Here is a 23,297-nt window from a genome sequence, read left to right on the forward strand (position 1 = left end):
TAATAGATAATGTGAGGGTTTTATTCCAGTGACGTACAATGGCTTTTGAGATAGGCCTGAGCCTGAGAGGGTTAGATTCTCACTTATTAGTAAAAAAGAAGAGAAAAGCGAAAGGGGAAAAAAGGAAACTGAGGGGAGCTACTCAACTTGCACAGTGTAATTAACTAAATCAAGGCCCTTAAAGCCTCCCTGCGTTTTTGCAGCATATGTACTTCATCGCAGTCACATGATATCAGCAGCAGGCCTGTGGCAAAATGCCAGCTGATTGCCCCAGCCTAAATCACAAAGCGTCAGCACAGCCTATTCTCTCTAAATTACAGGGCAAACAACAACACAGGTAAAATTAGCCAAGGCACTAATTATACAGCACGAGTGTGTAAAGGCTATAGAATGATAAATGGCAAATGTGGAACATGTTGTGTCATATCATGTAATCTTTCTTGCCGCAGTGCTGGGAAACAAAAGGGAGAATTGTGTCTTGTTTGTCTAACGTGCCCTTGATGCAAATTAGAAATCCTTCCCAATTAAGATATCGTTAAATTTCCTTTGTTAACAAATTTTAAACAATGAATTAAGTGGTTGGGGTGATCATTGTTCATCTAACAAACAATTAACCCGATCTGAACCAGAGTTTGAAGAAACCCAAGAGCCTCTATTCCCCCAAGCTCCCTGCCTTTTCTTCATCCTTCCTTTTACCCCCAAGCTCCTCTTGAAATGAGGCAGGGCACCTGGGAATGCTAACGCAGCACCTTCCAGACTAGAGCAAACTGTTCCTCAGAAGCGGGGCTGGAAATTCACGTGGGCCTTAATGGCATGTAACAGTTCAGAATGACTGCAGCTTCAGAAGAGCTCAGGCAGACAAAGCCACAGAGGCTGTTGCTGCACCTCAGATGCTCCACCTCTCCTCTGTGGAAGAACTTCCATTTGCAGTGGAGTAACTGTTCAATGGGGTTGCCAGATTCTTTGTCGGAGCTTGCTCCAGTGCTTCAAACAACAGCTTAATCCGCAGGCTGTAGTTTGGGTTCTTTTTGATCAGTTGGCAACTCAGCTGCTCAACCTGATGTGCAGAGCCATCCTTGTCATTCGGTGATCCCAGGTTGAGCATTTAGGGTGCCTTCGTAGAAGAAATATTTTGTCCACATAGTGACAGGGCCAGGCTGGACGATGAGGAGTGGTGGGAGGTTCCAGCCAGAAACAATAATAATATAAGCCATGTTTAAAAAAGACAAGCCATGTTATTAACTAAACCATTCTTATGCATTTCACTCTGTCATATTTTTGGACACAGGTGCATTTATTTAGGTGAATGAATAGGGCTCCAAAATAAAGGTTGTACACAGGGTTCTTCAGACAATAAATCCACCACTATTCTCTTCTAGAGAGCCCCTGCCAGTAATAGAGATGCTAATGGCCAGGTGGGCAATATAATCTAGATGTGTCTGGCTCTAGAATAGGGATGGTGAACCTGTGAGCTTCCAGATGTTGTTGGACTCCAACTCCCATCATGCCTAGCCAACATGGGCAATGGTCAGTAACATCTGGAGGGCATAGGTTGCCCAGCTCTGCTCTGGAACATATGAAACAACAGTAAAGAAGAGTGACTCTGGTTACATGTGGGATTCACTTGCCCCACCATTGACTAACTATGACTTTTCTGCGCCATTAGGATATGGAAGTGGAGGAGGAGGGTGTTTCACATTTAATTTCATTTTGATTATTAGAGACCTTGCTTGTTTCACTGCTCATGCATTAGAAGCACATTCATTTCATTACCCACATTTGTTTTTGTTTCCATATATAAATTTTATAAAACAATTTATGAAATAAATAAAATTAATTCACGGGTGACGTTTCCTTTTTTTAACTTTCCCTGAGCTAATTTCAGAAGGCCGTTGAATCATGTGGTGGGCTTTCCTGGGAAAAATAAAAGGACTGTTGCCAGGATGAAGCCACCAAGAGGACCTACAGTGTCCCCTGAAAAGCGTCTGGGTGATAAATAGGTAACAAAAGCAAATTCAATTTGTTTTCATTTCTTCCTGATAGTGTTTTGTAATTAATAAAAATTGAACTGAGGAAATGATGCCTATTATCAGTGACCAAACAAGGGTTTCTGCCTTGTATGCAGAGTTACTCTGGCAAGAAATGTAAAATTAACAATTAGAAGAAGATTACTTCTGCCTGTGGACAAAACTTTTTCTCCTTATTGTCTGCTTAGTGGAACTGAAGTGAGACAATCAGATTAAGGGCTTCGTTCATTTACACTTTTTCTGATTAATCCCTCCTCTTCCTGATTATTATTGACAACATCAGAGTGTACAATAACCTTAACCTGCTTAGCTTTCATGAATATAAATGTGTCTGTCCATCAATCACATTTGCATTTGCAAAATGTCCTTCGTACAAGGACTTAGGAACTGGAAGGCAATCAATAAACATAACATTGGTTAGTCTTGATTCAATGAAAAAATGACCAGCAGGTATTTCAGAATGCATGCCTTCGGACTAACGCACACACCTATAGTTTGTATGTGTGTAAAAATAAAAAAGTGGGTCAGTGTGAATTGGAATGTCAGCAGATGAAGCATTCATTCAAAGTGGTTCACTGTGAACCTCGATCCAGCAAATGGCTATGTAGAGCAAATAAAAAATCCCTCAGGCTCAACATTGCCTTAACAGTTCTGCCAAACGCTTATACGATTCCCTGAAAACACTGTTTGTCATGAAATGTCAGTGTTTCCCAGACTTCTGATGCACCCTTTTCCCTATACAGTGGTACCTCGGGTTAAGTACTTAATTCGTTCCGGAGGTCCGTTCTTAACCTGAAACTGTTCTTAACCTGAAGCACCACTTTAGCTAATGATGCCTCCTGCTGCTGCCACGCCACTGGAGCACGATTTCTGTTCTCATCCTGAAGCAAAGTTCTTAACCCGAGGTACTATTTCTGGGTTAGTGGAGTCTGTAACCTGAAACGTCTGTAACCTGAAGCGTATGTAACCCGAGGTACCACTGTATTAACATGAGATGCACATTTGAAGGCTTGGAGTGTGCAGAATGATGCACTACTTGCCCTCAGACAGAGGAGCCAACTGTTTTGTGTGGGTCTCTACTGTGATGTATATCTGGACTGGAAGCAATTGAATTATCCAGTCCTCACACCAGATACAGGAACATCCTATCCCCTGCTGAAGACTGATTGGAAACAGCCTGGTTCACACAGTTTCCATGAGGGGTGGGGCAGGGCGGGGGGGGGGAGAAAACCATTTATACCTCCCTGGATCCCTTGTGCTAAATAGAGAGGTGCCTTATTTGAGGTCAGTCTATTTGTTGTCCACTTAGCCCAGTATTGTCTATTATAACCTCCAGCAGCTTCCCCCCATCACCTACTTCCTGATTCTTTTACCTCAGGGTTGGGGAATGTGTGGCTCTCAGGATATAGTTGGACTCCAACTCCCATCAGTCCCAAATAACATGGCCACAGTCAGCTAGGAAGCCAACACCCTGTGCAATACTCACTCTTCTTGAAATTAAAACAATGCCCCAACACTTGTTAAAACATTCAAAAAACCTTTACTTGCAGAACATATAACTAAAGAAGAATATATGCAAAGTATCTGCATTCACATCCTTATCCAAGCATGGGCTTATTTTTTCTTAATTGGAGATTACAGCTTCTTCCTTAAACCTTGAAACAAATGGAATAGGATACCTCCCGTGTGACCAAATTTAACCAATCACACAAGAGTTACTGGAGAAAAATCCAGAATTAAACACACAATAATGCATTTAAGCATTCTCAATTTCAGTAAATTAAATTGCTGTACTTAACATGGAGGGCCTCAGGTTCCCCATCCCTGGAATTACCAGGGACCGAATTTGGGATCTTCTGCAGGAAAGCGTTTACCACTGAAATAGGTTCTTTCATCAAACTAGGAAGCGCTTGCTTTTGTGAGGGTGGATTATGACACACAGTTTTTGAATGGGTGCAGTATACCAATACCACTCAGCTTATTTTTCAACTTTGCGTCCATTCACGGTGAAGAGCCTTCCCAGTGGATAATGCAACATGCATTCTCATTCACTCTTGGGTGGTTCCAGTAAAGAATTCACAAAAACAAAGAGACAGTTATTGCTTAAGTCTAGCTTGACACCCTGACCTTAGCTGGGACTGCTGTGCCAACAAACAGAAATAAAAAGGTGCAAATTAAAACCAATTATTATCAACCTGAAGTGTGAGATGGAACTGTGAAATTCCTGGCTTTTATCAGCAAAACCCTCTGTGCTTTCCTAATAGCAAACTGTTTGGCAGCCAAAGACATTAGTAACATAAATAGTAAAAAGTTTCCTTTCTTTCTTTCCTTTTGTGCACGGATGGAGAGAAGAGGAATTAGCCATTTAATTATTTAAAGAGCGTGGGAGAAGCAAAAAGACTGACAAAAAAAGAGAGTGCTACTGTTTAAATTAGCAATTAGGAACTTCTCAGAGTATATATTTTAAAGAGAGAATATGCAAGCAGCATAATGTGCTTTTGAAGGTCTTGGCCTTTCTTAATTTAGTGTATGATATATAGAAGCTGTAGCGCTCCGTCTTGCTTCTGCATTGGTTTCAGGATGCTGGAAGGCAGCAGACTGAGAATCAAAACAAAACAAAACAAACAAACCCACAAGATATGGGAAGAAGTAAAAGAACAAAGATATTAAAAAGCTTGGTGAGAAACTAAGTGAAATGATGGTTTGGGCGAAATGACAAGGTGTTGAGGACAACCAGGAATGGAAGCGAAATATTCATGTACAACAGAGTAAGAGAACATTTCCCATCCATCTTTATAGCATGTCCTGGGGTTGTGATCGTATGCAGAAAACTCCTATACATACAGAGACTCATTTGGCTGGAGGGAGCCATATGGGGCACCCATTTCTTTACACTGATGCAACATGCACCTAACTCTGGAACAGGGCTGAATCAAGAAATGCACTTAGGGTTTTGTTTTGTTTTCTGTTTTCAAAGGTCACATCATGAACATTGAATGTCCTTTCACAACCGCAACAGCCCATTAAAATCTGATTTAATTAATATCCCACTGTTAATAAAACATGTTGATCAATCAAAGTCTCTTTCAGATCTAAGATGGTGGCATGGTCATGATCTGGACTATAAGATAATTATTCCCCTCCCCATCCCGAGCATCTCTGCGGATGCAAAGGTATGTCTAAGGTCTCTTTCTTGTTCAGAATCATTCAAGCATGGAAAAAGTGGATACAGAGAAGTTTTTCTTCCTTTCTCATAATACTAGGACCTGCGACTATCCAATGATACTGAATGTTGGACGTTTCAGGACAGACAAACGGAAGTATTTATTCACATAACACTATGGAATTCGCAACCACAAATAGTAATGGCCACCAGCTTTGACGGCTATAAAAGGAGCTTAGACAAAGTCCTGGAGGATAAAGCTATCAATGGCTATTAGTTCTTTTTCTACTTGTAGTGTTACAGACAGAAAGCTTCTGAATACCAGTTAATGGGATGCCACAAGTGGGGAAAGCACTGTTGCCCTAAGGTTCTGCTTGTAGCCTTCCCAAGGGCATTTTTTCAGCCACTGTAAGAATTCAGGTTCCTATTAAAGGATTGGGCTCATTCTCCTCTGGCCCCTTTCTACATTTCTGTAGACCTCTTGTAATTATTTGAAGATTTTCTGGTGTTTGAGTGTCAGATAATTAGAAATGAGGTGAGAAAATGCAGAGGGGACTTTGAAATCCTTTTGTGCTGCCTGCACTCCAGCAGAGCTGTGCCGTTTTTGGGGGGGGGGTGTTTTTTAATACTTTGTAATTTCATTCCTCTTATTCAAATGATCCCATAAGCCACTTTTAAGAAATGGTTCAAATGTCAAAATTTGGAGCAGATCTATAGGGTGCCTATAACAAATTTGGGCAAATGGAAAAGGCTGCTTTGCAGGGTGAGGAGTAGGGAGTACAGACTGTTAATCAAGAGGATAAAAAAGATTTGTTGCAAAGTTATTAGAAATCAGCCCTCCAAGCTAAACCTACTTGAACCTTATTCTGGACATTTTAACAGTGATAACAATGTTGAGGCAACTTCTGTCCTGGCTTGCTGCCAAGCCCATCCACGTCATCTGCAAATAAGGTGAACCTTGCCTGACACACAAGTAGCAGCGGTTGGTTGAACAAAAGTGTAAAGATTTGTTTTTAAAGGCTAAAATGGGCTGTACTGAAACACTCTCTTTTTTTAAAAAAAAAAATATTGGTTATTCACTTGGCAATGTCTTGTGAACTTTGCGTTTGCAGGCTCTTTCCCAACATTTTTTACCTTCCTCATTCCAGTGATGGTCAAGACCTGGGCTGTCACTGATGAATGCTGCTTCAATACCAGTCTCCCTTCTGAATAGCAGGGCTGAGCCTATAATGAAGTGGAATGAGACATTTGTCTCAAGTGACAGGCATAGGAGTGGAAGATTAGTGTCCCCTTGTTTCCCCCAACACACACCAATATACAGCAGGGGTACCATGTGTTCCATGCCACCCTTGAAGTCTTCTCCTAGCACTCACGAAGCCTGTGAGCCCAACCACTCACTGCCCTCTTGGTCATGAACTGGTGGTGGTGCTTACTCTGAGGGACAGTTCAGTCGGTAGAGCATGAGATTCCTAATCTCAGTGCTGTGGGTTCAAGCCCCACGCTGGACGAAAGATTCCTGCATTGCAGGGGTTTGGACTAAATGATCCTTGTGGTTCCTTCCAACTCTACAATTCTATGATTCTTTCATCCCTTGAAAAGTAGAGTTGAAGGAGGCAGCGGAAAGAAGTGTCATCTTCTCCATTTCTTCTTTCAGCTCTATGTGCCCCTGGACCTAGAAAACTTGATGGCCCCTTATATACGCAATATCTATACACATACAGGCAAAGGACAAGGTGCCCCTCCCCCCCCCAAAAATGCAAAAGTCAAAAGTACAGGCAGTTGAATCTTACTTTAACACTTAGGGTGGAACATCAGCCTTCAGTGCACCATAGGGCAGCATACTAGTTTAGTGGGTTCTGGGGGAGTTAGTAGGTTGCTGCTGCTCTTGGCTGTGCCATTAGAAGCTGCCATTTGAGGTAGCCCCCTTGTAGGCTAATGGTAGAGCCGGCCCTGAGAGAGACATCTACAAACTTCTCCCAGAAAGATTCTTTATTATAGGCAGGGGAGAGCATTCAAACGCACAGGCCTTCAACTATACAGTGGTACCTCGGGTTAAGTACTTAATTCGTTCCGGAGGTCCGTTCTTAACCTGAAACTGTTCTTAACCTGAAGCGCCACTTTAGCTAATGGGGCCTCCTGCTGCTGCTGCGCCGCCAGAGCACGATTTCTGTTCTCATCCTGAAGCAAAGTTCTTAACCTGAAGCCCTATTTCTGGGTTAGTGGAGTCTGTAACCTGAAGTGTATGTAACCTGAAGCGTATGTAACCCGAGGTACCACTGTAGTCTGAAATCGTGTAGCCTAGCAAAAATACTACCCCATGTGACTGCTCTGATAATTGGTTTATGTGCTCTAGAAGTGCAGGAATACAATAAACCAGTTGTTTTCAGCATAGGTCTTTAATATTTTACTCCTCCTGTCATGAAGCAAATAAACAAAGATGACTCGAATATGATAATAAAATGAATTCAGAATGCACAGATGCACAAACAATTTACATAAGCAGAATGGGAAAATAAATCCCGAATTCAAGCAAACAAAATACTCCAGAGAAATATAAAGTGGCAGCGTGTGTGTGTGTTTGTGTATACACATAGTACATTTGAAATATAACTCAGTATGAACACTGAAAAAGTAATTAAATATGGCCTATTTTGTATGCTGAACCAGAAATGTTGGCTTTTCAAAATTGAAAAGAGGATGTAATGGTTTGCTGAACAGCACCTGTGGACACTGAAGAGTGTGGCCTGTTCTGCGAAAGGAAATGGTCAAATGTGTATGGGGAGAGAAAAACAAAAGGAAGGCTTATTGCTGTAACTAATATGCAACCACAGGACCACCGTGCCAGAGGTAACACACACACAAAATTACAAGGACACTGAGCAAATTTGTTAGCTACACCAGCTCAAAGTTATTTATTACCAGTGTTTTCTGAAATCTTGGCCAAAAGCACTTAAGGCACATATTTCAGTCTCTCGTTAGGTGGTCCTGGAAGCTCAGCTTCACATTTGGAGTCATGAAAAAATATATATATGCAAGAGGACAGAGCAAAACAAACAGATACCACAAAAGAAAGGCATGGATATTATGTTTTGCTCGGTCCTCTTGTTTAGAGAAATAAGCATACTTGCAGTTTAAAAACTGGCCTGGCCTGTCCTGTTTCCAAAATGTAATAGCATTCTGGTGACTCAGCGTATGTCATTATGCAATCTGCTTTCTTTCTCCTGCTAATCCTTGAGTCGTCAGAGTTAGGAATGGTGCCTTGGAAAGGAAAAGAGGTTCCTTTCCCCTGAAAAGTGAAGCTGTGGCTGTACCGTAAGACTTAATCCTGTGAGCTACTTTTCAACAACACCAGCTCATAGGATCCTGCGTAAAGAGAATCCTGCTACTGGCACAAAGGCATAATTTGCACCGCTTCCCCGGTGCTGGGAACTGATCCAGCCATTTCCCCAGCTGCTGTGCTGCACACGGAGCTTACTTTGGCTTTTGTTAAATCCAGGGAATTTTGCAGTGGCCTCTCACACAACACCCTGAGAGCCTATATTGTATGTAACATATATCAAAGGTACCAAGATGTCTCTGATTACCAGAATATAGCTCCCCGTTTAAAAGAGTACAGTTCCCTAGAAGCCCATAGGATGGGTATTACAGTACATACAGGCTCCAGACAGCTGCAGCTCGTTTTACCATGTTTATCTTTGAAATCTAAATGTACTAGAACGAAACCAGAAAAGGCAAACCTGCAATCTGGAATATTGCCTCTGATTATTGTTTTCATAATGCTTTAACAGCTGGGACAACTTTCTTCAGGAGCTCCAGGGCATATACAGAGCTCATTTTTGCAAGAAAAGGCCTCTCGTTCACTTATGAGTCAAGACAGTGTTGCTTGCATGCAAGCTTCATGCACAACATGATTTCCTCAGCGAACCACTGGAGCAGGAATTTTCATATGCAAATATATTTTCGGTTCTTTCGTTGCAAGGGGAAGAGGAGGAGGAGGTTGAACGTCTGAGAGGAGGAGCCACCGACTATTGAAGCCATGCTGCCACAGGGTTCAACCCCTGGCTCCTCCCAATGGCCTGACATCATGGTATGACATCATGCGTTGCTTGTACAACATCTCCCCCTCCCCGTCTCCCTCGCAAGTTGGCACCTCTACAGCGATCTTATGGTAGGCAAATACATTCCTTTTCTCCCCAGGCTTTTGGCTAATTTATCAATCTACAGCCTTTTAAACTGTGGGGTGGGATATTGTTTTCGTCATTATGTTACGCATTTTTGTGTTTTTATATTGTAAACCGCCCTGCGATCCTCGGGTGGTGGGCAGGAGAGAAATTAAATAAATAAAATTATGTGCAGGTTGCACAGATATGTAAATAAAATCATATATCCGAAAGGCACCACAGTCTGCAGTGATCTCAATTCCAAGGAAACCCTGGCTAAGCGCCGAAACCCCAAAATCTCTCACCGCTCAGACATTGGGCTGCATGCACCAGAGTGCCCACGTTAATGACATCTTTAAGGAGCACCTCACCACCTATTCTAGACGGTATATTTCTAGAATAAGGTAAATAGGAACAGCTTGAGCATATGGAATTGCAAGGAATATATGTGCTTGGGCTCTGTAGAACATTTAACTGCTCATTATCTCTCTCCTCTTTTTACACACACACACACACACACACACACACACACACACACCTTTTCCAATTTGCACTTATGTTCACAGGATCTGCTTTTTCATCTTACAACAAATGATGGCTTCTGGAACCAAGATTAAAACAAGTACCAGCAAGTGGAAAGTCTCCTAATGAGGCCTAATTGTTATTTAACTGAAAACCTATGTATAACCTATTCCCTGTCCCCACCCCCACCCCCCAAAAAGATCATTTAATTCCACAAAACATTAATTACATCCTGTCATACAAATGTCTACAAGATACACGCTGCTGCAAAAAGGAATTAAATAAGAGCCATGTTAACAAGGTTTTTAAAAAGTGCTTTCTGTTTCCACCCACCTACTCACCCCCCCCCCCACCTTTGAAAACACTCAATTTGGAAATACAGCTTTGCTAGGATTTACATACGCAGGTCTGGTAACTCTGTCATATTTACTGGAAGCATGACAAATGAAATGTTGAGGTTCTCTCGCAGAAAGCAAATTGTTTGCAAACATAGCTGCTCCAGGGAAATGAACAATTTCCATCTCCCTGGCCTGATGCAAGGTGATCTGAGTAGACTAAGACTGCTCAGGTAATTAAACTGGACCAAATTAACAGCAGGATTAACAGCCCGTGGGTTGTATCCAACTAAATGATATCTAGAACAGACTCATGGCAATTAATAAACCTAAGTTAGTCATGTACACTAATTTTAATGGGTTTACTCTGAGTAGGATTAACATTGGCTAGGACCCCATGATTTCAGTAACCCACAGCTTTTTGCATATTGCATTTAGGCTGGTTTCTTCACATACCTGGAAATGGGCTCTGGCTTCATATACCATAGGGGTGATATTACACATTTTATATATATCACAACCCTCAGAAACCCCCAGCTTCAGAAAGACAAAATTCAAAACTTGGTTGCATATGGGGGGGATTTGCGGAGCTGCTACAAGGTGTGGCTTGCAGGAGGGTGCTTATGTTATGAGAGAAAAATGACTTATCTTCTCAGTTTACGCCAATAAAACTCAGAGACAAGAGAAGTTAGGAGTCTATTGTTGTTTATTGCTAGGCAATAGGTTACAGTCGAATTGTTTCGCAAAACTGCAACCCCGCCCAAGGGTCCGGGTGGTGGTATTTATAGCATTTCAAACAAAGGATTTCAATTTTCACCAATCATGTACATCATTACCTCATTTCATGTATAATACACATGCGCAATAAGCGTTAGCAATTTCTGCTGATTCAGCTCTGATTCCCAGCGCTTTCTGTTAAACTTCTAATTTCTGTTACATTGTGTTAGTATGCATGTTGGGAACCTGTGTTACGCGTAGCCATTTGCAACATGTATCAATTCATGTTCTAGCTTATGAGCTGTATCTTTGTGATTCACATGTTAGCTGTACTTCTGCCCCAAGGGGGGGCAGCAACTTGCAAAATCTTCAGTTTCATAAAGCAACAGGTTACCATAACTTCTCTATTAGAAGCACACTGAAGGATTTATAGGGGTTCACATTATCATATTTATTGTGGCCCTTTAGGCCACCACCACAGTTACATAGGACAGGGCCTTCACAGTGCTGGCCCCTCAACTTCCTTAGAGAAATATGATTGTTTCTGCCTTTAGTTCTATTGGCGCAAATAACTTCTGTACATGCGATGTAACTTCCTCTCCCTCTGCTGTCTCCTCCAGCTGCCCTGCGTGCAGTTCAAAGCCAGTTCTACTAGTTTGGGGATCTTCTGGAGCACCCCTTGAGAGTGTGTAGAGGGAGGAGAGGAAACTGAAGCCCTGTTGCTCCAGTGGAACCTTGTTGGCACAGCACAGGATACAACCCAGTGTTTATAACTGGCCAGGTTAAACAAGAGACAATTATGATGACTCAGCCCTTCAGATTCTTAACTCCACAACCAGGGCAATCCGAGGGAGACTATCTGGAAGCAGTTTCTCTAATTGTGGCTTGTTTAGTTTGGCCATTTTAATGGCCAACCTAGTCTGACTTGGCTCCCTTTAGAGCTCTTGCACCTCGGAAACAGCTGAGCGGGCTGTCCTTTTTCCTTTGTTTTTGCTTTGTTTGGTGGAGAAATTTCTGTCTGAATCAGATAGTGCTTTTATTGCTTTCAGCAAGGATAATAAAATAGTACAAAGTTAAGGCATAAATGGCAGAATACTGTTATAGAGTCATGCAGAATCTCCACCAGCTAGGAATTGGGCGTCTTGAATATCTTGCTGGCTGCAGGTTGGGGGGTATTTGGAAAAGAGGCCCACAGTGATCCCCCTTCCTGACTGGGCCCAATGCACAGTGAGTTTGGGGGATTTCACTTGTTTTTACTGAGTTTTCTAAATTATTGATTTGCTAGCCACATCAAGTCTGTTCAGAGGTGCCATAGCATATTTTAAATAAGAAAGAAAGAAAGAAAGAAAACTTTGTGCAGCTGCCCAATTTCTTGCCCTCTCCATTTCAGCCCAACTCACAGAGAATGACCTGTTATTCACAGCGTTTCTGGCTCCTGCAGAATTTAACACGTCCTTTAAGTTCCCCTGCTACTGATGCTTCCCACCCTGAGATTTGCAAAGACTGTTAACATAATAGGAACCAGTTGTGAAATTGGATGGGTAGAGAATTAACACTAACAGCCCATTTCTATGCGAATTGACTGAAAGTAAATTCCACTGAGTTCCATGGGACTTACTTACTCCTCTCCCTTGCTTTTAGCTGCTGAGATATGTTTTAGGCTCTACCTTTATTCTCCGTTTTAAATAGAATTTTTTGTGTTGTTTTGTGGCTTTTTTTTATTTGATTCTCAACTGTACCACTGTTTTGTTGTAATCTGCCCAGGGCCTTTATGATGAAGGGTAGGTAATAAGCCCAATCCCGGGTAGACACTTGTCTGATAACACGAGGAACATAATTAACATTTTAGAAAAGTTACAAGTGAATATTAATACCAAAGCAGTTTTGATATTTGTGGACGCGGAGAAAGCTTTTGACAACATTTCTTGGAGTTTTATGAAGAAAAAATTACAGGGGATGGGGGTTGGTCAAGGTTTTGAAAATGGTATAGGTGTAATTTATTCAGAACAAAAGGCCAAATTAATTGTGAATAATGTGGTGACGGAAGAATTTAAGATAGAGAAAGGAACACGACAAGGTTGCCCAATCTCTCCATTGCTTTTTATATCGGTCCTGGAGGTTCTTCTAAACATGATTAGAAGGGACCAAACAGTTAAAGGTATACAAGTTGGAGCTAAACAGTACAAACTGAAAGCATTTGCTGACGATTTGGTATTGACACTACAGGAGCCAGAATCTAGTACTAAAAGAGTACTGGAATTGATTCAAGAATTTGGACAAGTAGCGGGATTTAAGTTGAACAAGATGAAAACTAAAGTCTTAGAGAAAAATCTAACAGTGATGGAGAGAGAAAAGTTTCAGGAGACAGGGTTAACATTGGTTAAGAAAGTGAAATACCTAGGGGTTAACATGACTGCCAAGAATGTGAATCTGTTTAAGGATAACTATGAAAAATGTTGGATGGAAGTGAAAAAGGATCTAGAAATATGGTCAAACCTGAAGTTATCATCGCTAGGCCGAATTGCTGCGATAAAGATGAATGTATTGCCAAGGATGTTGTTTTTGTTTCAAACATTGCAAATATTAGATAAAACGGAGTGTTTCGAGAAGTGGCAGAGAGATATCTCTAGATTTATCTGGCAGGGCAAGAAACCTCGAATAAAATTTACGATATTAACCGACGCCAAGGAAAGAGGTGGATTTGCCCTGTCAGACTTAAAACTTTATTATAAATCAGCCACTTTTTGCTGGCTGAGAGAATGGCTGCTTCTTGAGAACACTGATGTGTTGGATTTAGAAGGTTTTAACAACGTTTTTGGGTGGCATGCATATTTGTGGTATGATAAGGTCAGAGCACATAAAGCGTTTAAAAACCATATTGTCAGAAAAGCACTGTTTAATGTTTGGATAAGATACAAGGATTTGCTTGAAAATAAAACCCCAAGGTGGCTATCACCAATGGAAGCGAAGGCTCAGAAAAAGCTCAATATGGAGGCCAAATGGCCGAAATATTGGGAAATTTTGGAACAAGAGGGAGACAGATTAAAACTGCAGAGTTTTGAAAAATTAAAAAACAGAGTGCGAGATTGGCTTCACTATTATCAGATAATGGAGGCATATAATTTGGATAAAAAAATTGGCTTCCAGGTGGAAAAATCAAAATTGGAAACAGAACTGTTAGATCCCAAAACTAAGAATTTGTCAAGAATGTATAACTTGCTGTTGAAATGGAATACTCAGGATGAAACGGTGAAATCTGCTATGATTAAATGGGCACAAGATGTTGGACACAACATTATGTTGGCTGACTGGGAACAGTTATGGACCACAGGTATGAAGTTCACGGCATGCAATGCCTTAAGAGAGAATATAATGAAAATGATATACAGGTGGTACATGACACCAGTCAAGCTTGCGAAAATTTATCATTTGCCCGATAATAAATGTTGGAAATATAAAGAAACTGAAGGTACATTCTTTCACCTCTGGTGGACATGCCCAAGGATTAAGGCTTTCTGGGAGACGATCTATAATGAAATGAAAAAGGTATTTAAATATACCTTTCTGAAGAAACCAGAGGCCTTTCTCCTGGGCATGGTCGGCCAATTGGTGCCAAAGAAGGATAGAACTTTCTTTATGTATGCTACAACAGCAGCAAGAATACTTATTGCAAAGTATTGGAAGACACAAGATCTACCCACCCTGGAAGAATGGCAGGTGAAGGTGATGGACTATATGGAACTGGCGGAAATGACTGGCAGAATCCGAGACCAGGCAGAAGAGTCGGTGGAAGAAGACTGGAAGAAATTTAAAGACTACTTACAGAAACACTGCAAAATTAATGAATGTTAGAATGACGTTGGAATGAATTTATGTGACTTTAGCAGAAATGTTATAAAGGTTTAGGAAAAAACAGACTGTTAATTGGTGAAAGGAGGGAAAGTAAAGTTATATTAATATCAAGATAAATTTACAGGACAAAAATTTGAAAGGAGGGAAAGGATTTGCTGAAATGGAAAAGTGACCAAGAATACAAAAAAGGGAGGTGTGAGGAGGTCAAGGAAATAGGCTAATGAAAGAAAACAAATGGGAAGAGTTGCTGTATTTTTTTTCCTTGACTTTTCTTTTTGTCTAATGGATTTTAATTCTTTGTTTTTTGTTTTTTTTCCTTTGTGATTTTTCTTTTTTCTTTTTTGTATCTCATCTTGTCTTGTTTAAAAGGATTTTTTTTTATGTTTCTTTTTGTACTTTAAAAAAACACTTTAATAAATATCTTATAAAAAAAAATAAGCCCAATCAATCAATCAATCAATAATTTTATTTATACCCTGCCCTCCCCGGCCAGAGTGGGGTTCAGGACGGCTAACACCAATAAAATCACAGTAAAAACATAATAGGGGGGAAAGAGGGGGGGCAATTTAAAATATAGGTTAAAATGCAATTTAAAATGTAGCCTCATTTTAAAGTAGCTGATAATTCAAGACCATAAGGGAAGGGAAACATAAGGGTCAGACTGAGTCCAAACCAAAGGCCAGGTGGGAACAGCTCTATCTTGCAGGCCCTGCGGAAAGATGTCAAATCCCGCAGGGCCCTAGTTTTTTGTGACAGAGCATTCCACCACGTCGGGACCAGTGCTGAAAAGGCCCTGGCCCTAGTTGAACCCAATCTAACCTTCTTGCGTCTTGGGACCTCCAAAGTGTTGTTATTTGTGGACCTTAAGGTCCTTCGTGGGGCATACCAGGAGAGGCGGTCCTAGATACCTCGGTCCTAGGCCGCATAACAAATAATAAGTGAGCAAAGGGTTGCACACTTGACGAGGAAAAAACATTTTAGCCATAAGGACATAAGATGAGTCTGCAGGATCAGGCCAGTGGCATCTTGTTCTCACAGTGGCCAACCAGATGCCTGTGGGAAGCCTGCAAGCAGGACCTGGGTGCAACAGCATTCCCCACCGCCACCACTTCTGATTCCCAACAACTGGTATTCAGAAACATACTGCCATCAACAGCGAAACATAACCATTAAGGTTAGTAGCCACTGATAGCCTTGTCTTCCACAAATGTCTTTTAAAGCCATCCAAGATGGCGGTCATCTCTGCCTCTCATGGCAGCAAATCCGATAATTCAACTATGCACTTTATAAAAAGCTATTTTCCTTTGTCTGCCCTGTTTATCCTCCACCATTCTGCTTCACTGGATGCCCCCAAGATCTCGTGTCACGCGAGAAGGAGAAAAAACTTCTCTTTATCCAATTTCTCCATATAGAGCCTTATTTTGTACACCATTCGTTACTCAGCTTAGAGGTAGGAGTGGGGCAGAGATAAATTAAGCCTGTATAAAGCGATGCTACCACTGCTCTGGGAGCCCAAAGTAAAACAAATAGCTTGCATATCATTGACATGTTGTGGCTCTCCACCTGGATGCTCTTGAAACTATTTCAGGTTCACTAGAAAGTATTCCTAGGGGTGACAGAAATCAGAACAGCAACCTATTCTGTTTCAGGAACTTTCAGCTCAACTTAATTAAACACAGGTGCAGGCAAGATACAACAATGCCCCATCTTGTGCATGTTCCTAAGCACTTCCCAGCATTCGAATAAATCTATGTTCAAAATGCCTTCAGAATTATTTGGTGGGGAAATGTCATGCTGGGCAAAGGAATCGTCTGAAAAGGTATGCACAAAATATGTGTATCTCTTCCCTAGGGGATATCTTCGCCTGATGCTCATTACCTGATTTGTTTCCCTGCGATGAACTCCCAATTCACCAAGGCTGTCCTCTGAGCATGTGCAACAGCTGCCTGAAATGTACACACCACAGCTTAACCGCTGCCTCCTTTTGCAATTGGATGGAAGTTGATATGAGGGAAAGCACAACAAGCAAGAGTTCTTCTCAAGAATCTACAGGATACCTATGGATTGTGGCTAATGTCATGTGTTGAACACCAGTGGGGGGGAGGGGAGCCAGAGTAACCAGGAACAGGTACACAGCCAGGAATATAATAATTGCCCTGCCAGAACATATCAAGAGTTAGTCTATTCCAGTACTCCAGCAGTGGCCAGTTATATGCTGGGGAAAGCTCACAGACCCCCAACATTTTACCCCCAACATCCAGCACAGAAAGGTATAATGCTCTAATCATGAATGCTCCATTTGGCGTGTCATGGCTAATATTCTTTGATAGATCTGTCTTCCATTGCATCCCAGGCCGCTTTGGCAATATGTGATTCTGGAAAATCACATGGCATGCTTTAGACCCTCCCATATGAACTGCCTGATTCTGATGTTATCAGACAGATGAGCATGGGCAAGGATGTGGATCAACAACCGCCCCACTTCTGAAAAGTAAGAATTGAAGGGTGTCCATCCAAGGCTGCTATGAGATGTTTTATGTACAGGAAGAAAGACAATAAAACATCTGGAGTCAGATTACACAGGCTGCTTAGTCTTTTTGAAAGTACATTTTCATCAAGACGTTATTGTTTTTTAGTATCAGCATAAATATTTCTTTATCCTGCAACTGCTAATTATATCAACATAAACTTAATTTGTAGTGATAATCACAGGGCTAATTTTGTACTGCTGCCAAACCTCATAACCAACACTTTGAGGCATCATGTAAATCCAGCCATTAGCAATCGCGTAAATGCTCCCATTACCCATTACTGATATTGGCTAAAGAACTTTTTAATTGACTTCTTAAAATTTATGGCAGATGGTGCAGCCTGTGAGCTCGGATCCAGAGAGCTTTTTTTCATTATTCTTTGGCTTGTAAGTGTTTGGATGCCAGACATTGCATGTTGCACAGTGCAATGTTTTAGGCTCAACACAAAATGAGAATTTGGAATCGGTAATATGAATCTGTAGCATGTGAAACAGAACCTCTTACCATCGGCACTCTGTTTTAAAAAACATTAATGCAAAACATAGTGTGGATGAAATACATCTCACAGCTCTCTATCGGAATAAACATGACTAGTTTGTTGGCTTGGGAATGCTTTGCACAAAACCTCATTTAAAGATTATGAGATGTTCTTCTGATCATTGCCACAACACCTTTACTCACTTACACTTGGCTCCATGAGTCAAGTTGTCTCCTTATTCCCACACACACACACACTCCCCCCCCCACATTCCAGAGGCATAAACGGGATGAAGGACCCCTTTGTGCTGCATTAGCTTCCAATACGGTTTTGCACACTTTCCCTTGGCACCAGGATAATTGGCTTCAGGCACACATACACAATGAGGCCAGGCAAGCCGGGAAAGGCGAGCTGATGCTGGAAAACAAGGCTGTGCTGCAACCAAGTTACTGCTATTTCCCGCCCGCCTGGTAAATGGATTAAAACGCAAGTTTTTAGTCGGAAATATTTTGAGATGTGGTATATGCACCGATGCATGGGTTGTGTAAAATAGCTGCCAGTTGCACCCTTCAAAGGTATAGGGAATTGGCCATAGGAGGGGAGAGCTAGTTGGAGTCTTATTAGACTGGGACTGGGATGCTCTAGGTTCAAATTCCTCTGCGGCCACAACGCGCAATGATTGAGCCATTAGTTGGGCCATTGCCATCTCTCGGCTTAACCTACCACACAGTGTGGACACAATGTGGCAGGAGGAAGAACCCACCAACTTCACCTTGAAGTCCTTGGAGGAAGGTTGAGGTAAACATGTAATACATAAGGTTATTCAGGTTAATTCTGACTTGGTTATTTTTTATAAGCATGTTGACTAAGACGTTCTGGCCTCATGAAGCATGGACACCCTGAGTGGCATCAGACAAGTCATTAGCTTGTCTAAAGTGACTAATTTTGATCAAGGTCTTCTGGGAAATGATTTATAATGAAATGAAAAAGGTGCTTAAATGCACTTTCGCGAAGAAACCAGAGGCCTTTCTCCTGGGCATGGTAGGCCAATTGGTGTCAAGGAAAGATAGGACGTTTTTTATGTATGCGACAACAGCAGCAAGAGTTCTTTTAGCAAAGTATTGGAAGACACAAGAACTACCCACGCTGGAAGAATGGCAGACAAAGGTGATAGACTATATGGGACTGGCCGAGATGACTGGCAGAATCCGCGACCAAGGGAAAGAGACAGTGGAAGAAGATTGGAAGAAATTTAAAGTTTATCTTAAGAACTGTTGTAAAATTAATGAGTGTTAAAATGTCATGGGTAACGCAAAATAGAATTGCAGTGACAAACAATTGGATAAGAGAAAAAGGATTAAAGAAAGTGAATTATAAGTAATTGAAATTAGGGGTTGCTGGAAAAGTTTTAAACAGGGATGCAGAAAAGGGAGGTATGGAGAAGTCGTTGAAATAAGGTCTAAGAAAAAGAGGTTAAGAAATTATACGTGTTTATATGTTTGTTTGTTTATGTATTGTTTTGTATTGTGTTTTAATATGTGTTGAAAAATTAATAAAAATTTATTTAAAAAAATATAAAGTGACTAATTTTGCATTGACTAACTTTGTGAGGATTACGTATCAATGTACACAAAGCTCTTTGGGTTTTCAAAGTGTTCTTGTTTTATTTTTACCCCACCGGTAAAAATCTCACCCTCAGGATTGTGGGAGCCTGCAGCTGCAACATGGACATTCAGCATTACATGCACGTACCAGCACATGGTGCGTGTGATGTCACTTCCTGCCTCATCAGGATTCCCATTATCCGGGACTAGAGCTACGATCCTAAATTCAGTTAATGGGGAGCAAATCCCACTGGACACGTGGGGGCTTACTACTGAGTAAATATGCTTAGAAGTATCCTGTAATGATATGAAAGTAAAATAATGCTCCGAACAAACAAAAAATGGGCATTTTCAGAGAACCTATTGAGCACCTTGATTTGTTTGCAAGGAGGCTAGACAATTTTAAATAATAATATACATAATATACTATGGGACGCGGGTGGCGCTGTGGGTAAAACCTCAGCGCCTAGGGCTTGCCGATCACATGGTCGGCGGTTCGAATCCCCGCGGCGGGGTGAGCTCCCGTCTTTCGGTCCCAGCTCCTGCCCACCTAGCAGTTCGAAAGCACCCCTAAGTGCAAGTAGATAAATAGGTACCGCTTTATAGCAGGAAGGTAAACGGTGTTTCCGTGTGCTGTGCTGGTGCTGGCTCGCCAGAGCAGCTTCGTCACGCTGGCCACGTGACCCAGAAGTGTCTCCGGACAGCGCTGGCCCCCGGCCTCTTAAGTGAGATGGGCGCACAACCCTAGAGTCGGACACGACTGGCCCGTACGGGCAGGGGTACCTTTACCTTTACCTTTACATAATATACTCTAATATAAAAACACAGTGAGACAGCAGACATTAAAAACTTACTGATACAGGGCTGCCTTCAGATCAGGCAAAGCAAGTGTTTTCCCACAGTTTATGCAGTTCCCCAAACACTTTCCTTATTGCTAAATAAATAAATAAATAAATCCAATTTTTGCAGAAGTGGGTTTGTTGTGCAAAACCTCCCAGTTGGCTTTAACCTGAATTTGCTGATACGGTATTGAATCCCACCCAAAAATAGTGACAGTCTGGAGGTACGCAATGTCTGATAGTTGTGAATCCTTCAACTGCTGCTTGAAAAACACAAAAAGAAAACAAAAAATAATATATTTGTCATTTTTATGAGTCCCTGCTTTTCCTAGACTGGAGCCATCATCTCATTCCCTAGTTAGGCTTAGTCAGTATTTAGACTGGAAAATGTAACAGGCATGAATATACTGCCTCAGGAACTAACATATCTGTGTGATTTGGGCTGTAGCATTAATTGGTAAAAAAAAGCTTAAGGCTTACTTGATAAACTGAGTGCTGAAATATGAAGCAGAAAATATTTATTTCATTAAAAGAAAGACTCTTTTCACCACAACATGGCCTTAAAATGGAGAAATTCAGGAGCTAAGATTGAACAATCCAAGAGTTCTTAGTTCCACAGCATGAGGTACCCTACAGTATCATACTAAAGTTATTAGGTTTGAAATGTTGAAGGCATCCAGCAGTTTTATTTGTGATTTAAATTACTCAGAAATCATTTTAGAAACACGTTAATGTATAACTTTGCTCAAAAGAAAGACACAAAATATTGTTGTGTGAGGTACATCATTTCCACAGAGAATATGTACTGCAGTTTTGTATTTGAGCATTGTGCATGAAAAGTAATAATTAAACACACTTCCCCTTTTTAAGAAGTCCCTCTGATCACAGACATCCCCCCTTTTCTTTTAAAATAATTATATTAGTTTAAAACAGGTTTTCATTAAGAGGAAGATAGAGCATAATTGTTAGAAACAAAGTTCAGGAAATGGTGCAATTTGAGGGCTTTTCCAGATGTAGTTTCTTCAGAGGGACTGAAACATCCGGTTATAATCTTCCCACTGTGGAAAAATCATTGTTTGTCACAACTCAAAGCACCAACCCAAGATGCTCGAAAGTGGCCATTCTGATGTGAGCAATCACAACTATTCAAGTCTTTTGGCTTTGTGACGGTTTGCTGTGCTAGCAAACACAGGCAACTGTTTCTGTATGAGCCATTTAGGGATGGGGAGAAATTTGATCTGGCTCACAATTCAGGTGAACTTCCTGAATTCACATTTTCCAAAACAAGATGGGGACTGAAACACAGCCATCCTTCAAAATTCACACTTCTCTGAATTTTGCAATGCACTTCTCTAGCCAAGTAATGTAGAAAAATTCACAAACCAGTTTAGATTGTGCATATAATCGTCAATATACCTTTTTAAAAAAAGGTATCCAAGTGCATTACAATAGGGGAAATTGCTTTGCTCACATGTGTATGTTAGGAGAAATCTGCAATACAATGCTGATGAATTTTCACGAAAGCTTACAAAAATTGCAAACCGGTGTGGCTGTGTGTAGAACTGATTTGAAAAAATGAGAAACTGAGATAAACCAAAATGTATAAATTTGCATATCCCTACTGACACTGAAAAATGTTGTGAAAAACCCTGTGAGTTTTCTTTTCTCTCTCCTGTTTGTTTACCTTTTCTCTGACTGAAAACTCTTAGAGTTAACAGGGAGAAAATGAGGGGGAATAGCAACCTCACTTCTTCACTTTCTCCAGATGTTACAACAGGTCAAGGAGGCTCCTGGTTTCCAGATCCCATTGGAGGCTGCCAATATTTACCTTGAAATAGCAATGCTTCATAATGAGCCAGACTGTAGTCAATGAGGCCCACTCTGATAAACTCACACTGGCAGCTGCTCCAAGATCTCAAGGGAAGCTATTTCCTGAGATCCTTTCAGATGAAGATGCCAGAACTAAATCTGGGACTGTCTATGTGTATTATTTTCACCATACTATGGGTCCTACTTAGGAATGAACAGACCCACCCAGGCTAAGGTCGTCCTGTTGCATTTCTGTGCAGATTTTGGGGCAGAAATTTAAATGTTAACAAAAGCACTTATAAGACAGTCTCTATTAAAAAAAAATCCTGTTATAAAGCTTTAGCAGAACTTTTCCAGCTGCTCACAAGCAGAAGCAGGCAATGCTGCAAGCCTTAGACTGGTAAAGTGATCCACAGAACTGTATATTTTAAATTGTACTCCATGATCTGCTGCAGGCCCTGATGTGCCCTGATCAGATCTTCTGGAATCCAAGTTTTGTAGATGCCTCCACCATCCCTAGAACTGCTCAAGGTTTTGAAAGATTCAGCCTCTGGCTTACAGCTCCTGGCAAATTGCCCATGAGGAAACACAGTTCTTGGTCTGAAAAAGTTCCTACACGCCACTTACAAGGGTGTAAGCCCTACTGAACTCAGCAGGACATATGTTGAAGTAAACTTGCATAGAATTGGCTGCAAGTGAGTGCAGAGTATTTCAGTGGTGAGAGCAAGCTACAATGGCATTGGCGATGAAGAGGAGTATGATGCGGGCAGGGGGTACATATTCATACATTTGTGGTGAAGTGGGGAGGTATCGAGCAAAACCCCAGTCATCCATTATCCAAGAAGTTGCTCTTAAAATGGTGTTGTGTTACGTTCATCATGTTTTGCTTGAGCACATCTGTCTCAGCCAGATTTCCACACATAGTGATTGCAAAAGCTTGCATAAATTATTTGTTTCCTGCTCTCTCTCGCTTTCTTTTCTTTCTTTCTTTTACCAGTTTCAGTGTTTGCTTTTAATATTTTGACAGCTTTTTAAAAAAATGCCTCTCGTATCACTAAACACATTTTTAAAATTTCCGGCATGATGTTGGTTAGCATTATCTTAACAGATTATTTTTTTCTGTTTCAAAAAGTTTGCCTTTTAAATATATAAGTGCTGGCTCTAATTGAAATTCCTTCATAGTCCCTTTCGGAATTGTCAAAATTCTAAAAGCTGTTGATGGGTGAAGCCTGGAAGTTGCCATGGCGACTGTCTCCCTTG

General features: G+C 41.2%; 1 long non-coding RNA gene across 1 annotated transcript in view; it reads right to left on the reverse strand.

Moving 5' to 3' along the window:
• Positions 1-22,097, reverse strand: part of LOC310767299 — a 56,729-nt gene extending 34,632 nt beyond the window's left edge. Inside the window, exons 1-2 of the long non-coding RNA XR_014550854.1 lie at positions 22,057-22,097; positions 6,325-6,414 (exon numbers count right to left, since the gene is read on the reverse strand). This is a non-coding gene — a long non-coding RNA (uncharacterized lncRNA). The remainder of the gene's footprint in view (positions 1-6,324; positions 6,415-22,056) is intronic.
• Between the last annotated feature and the right edge of the window lie 1,200 nt (positions 22,098-23,297).

The sequence above is a fragment of the Podarcis filfolensis genome (genome assembly GCF_964270895.1).
Source record: "Podarcis filfolensis genome assembly, chromosome: 7".
Taxonomy (NCBI): Eukaryota; Metazoa; Chordata; class Lepidosauria; order Squamata; family Lacertidae; genus Podarcis; species Podarcis filfolensis.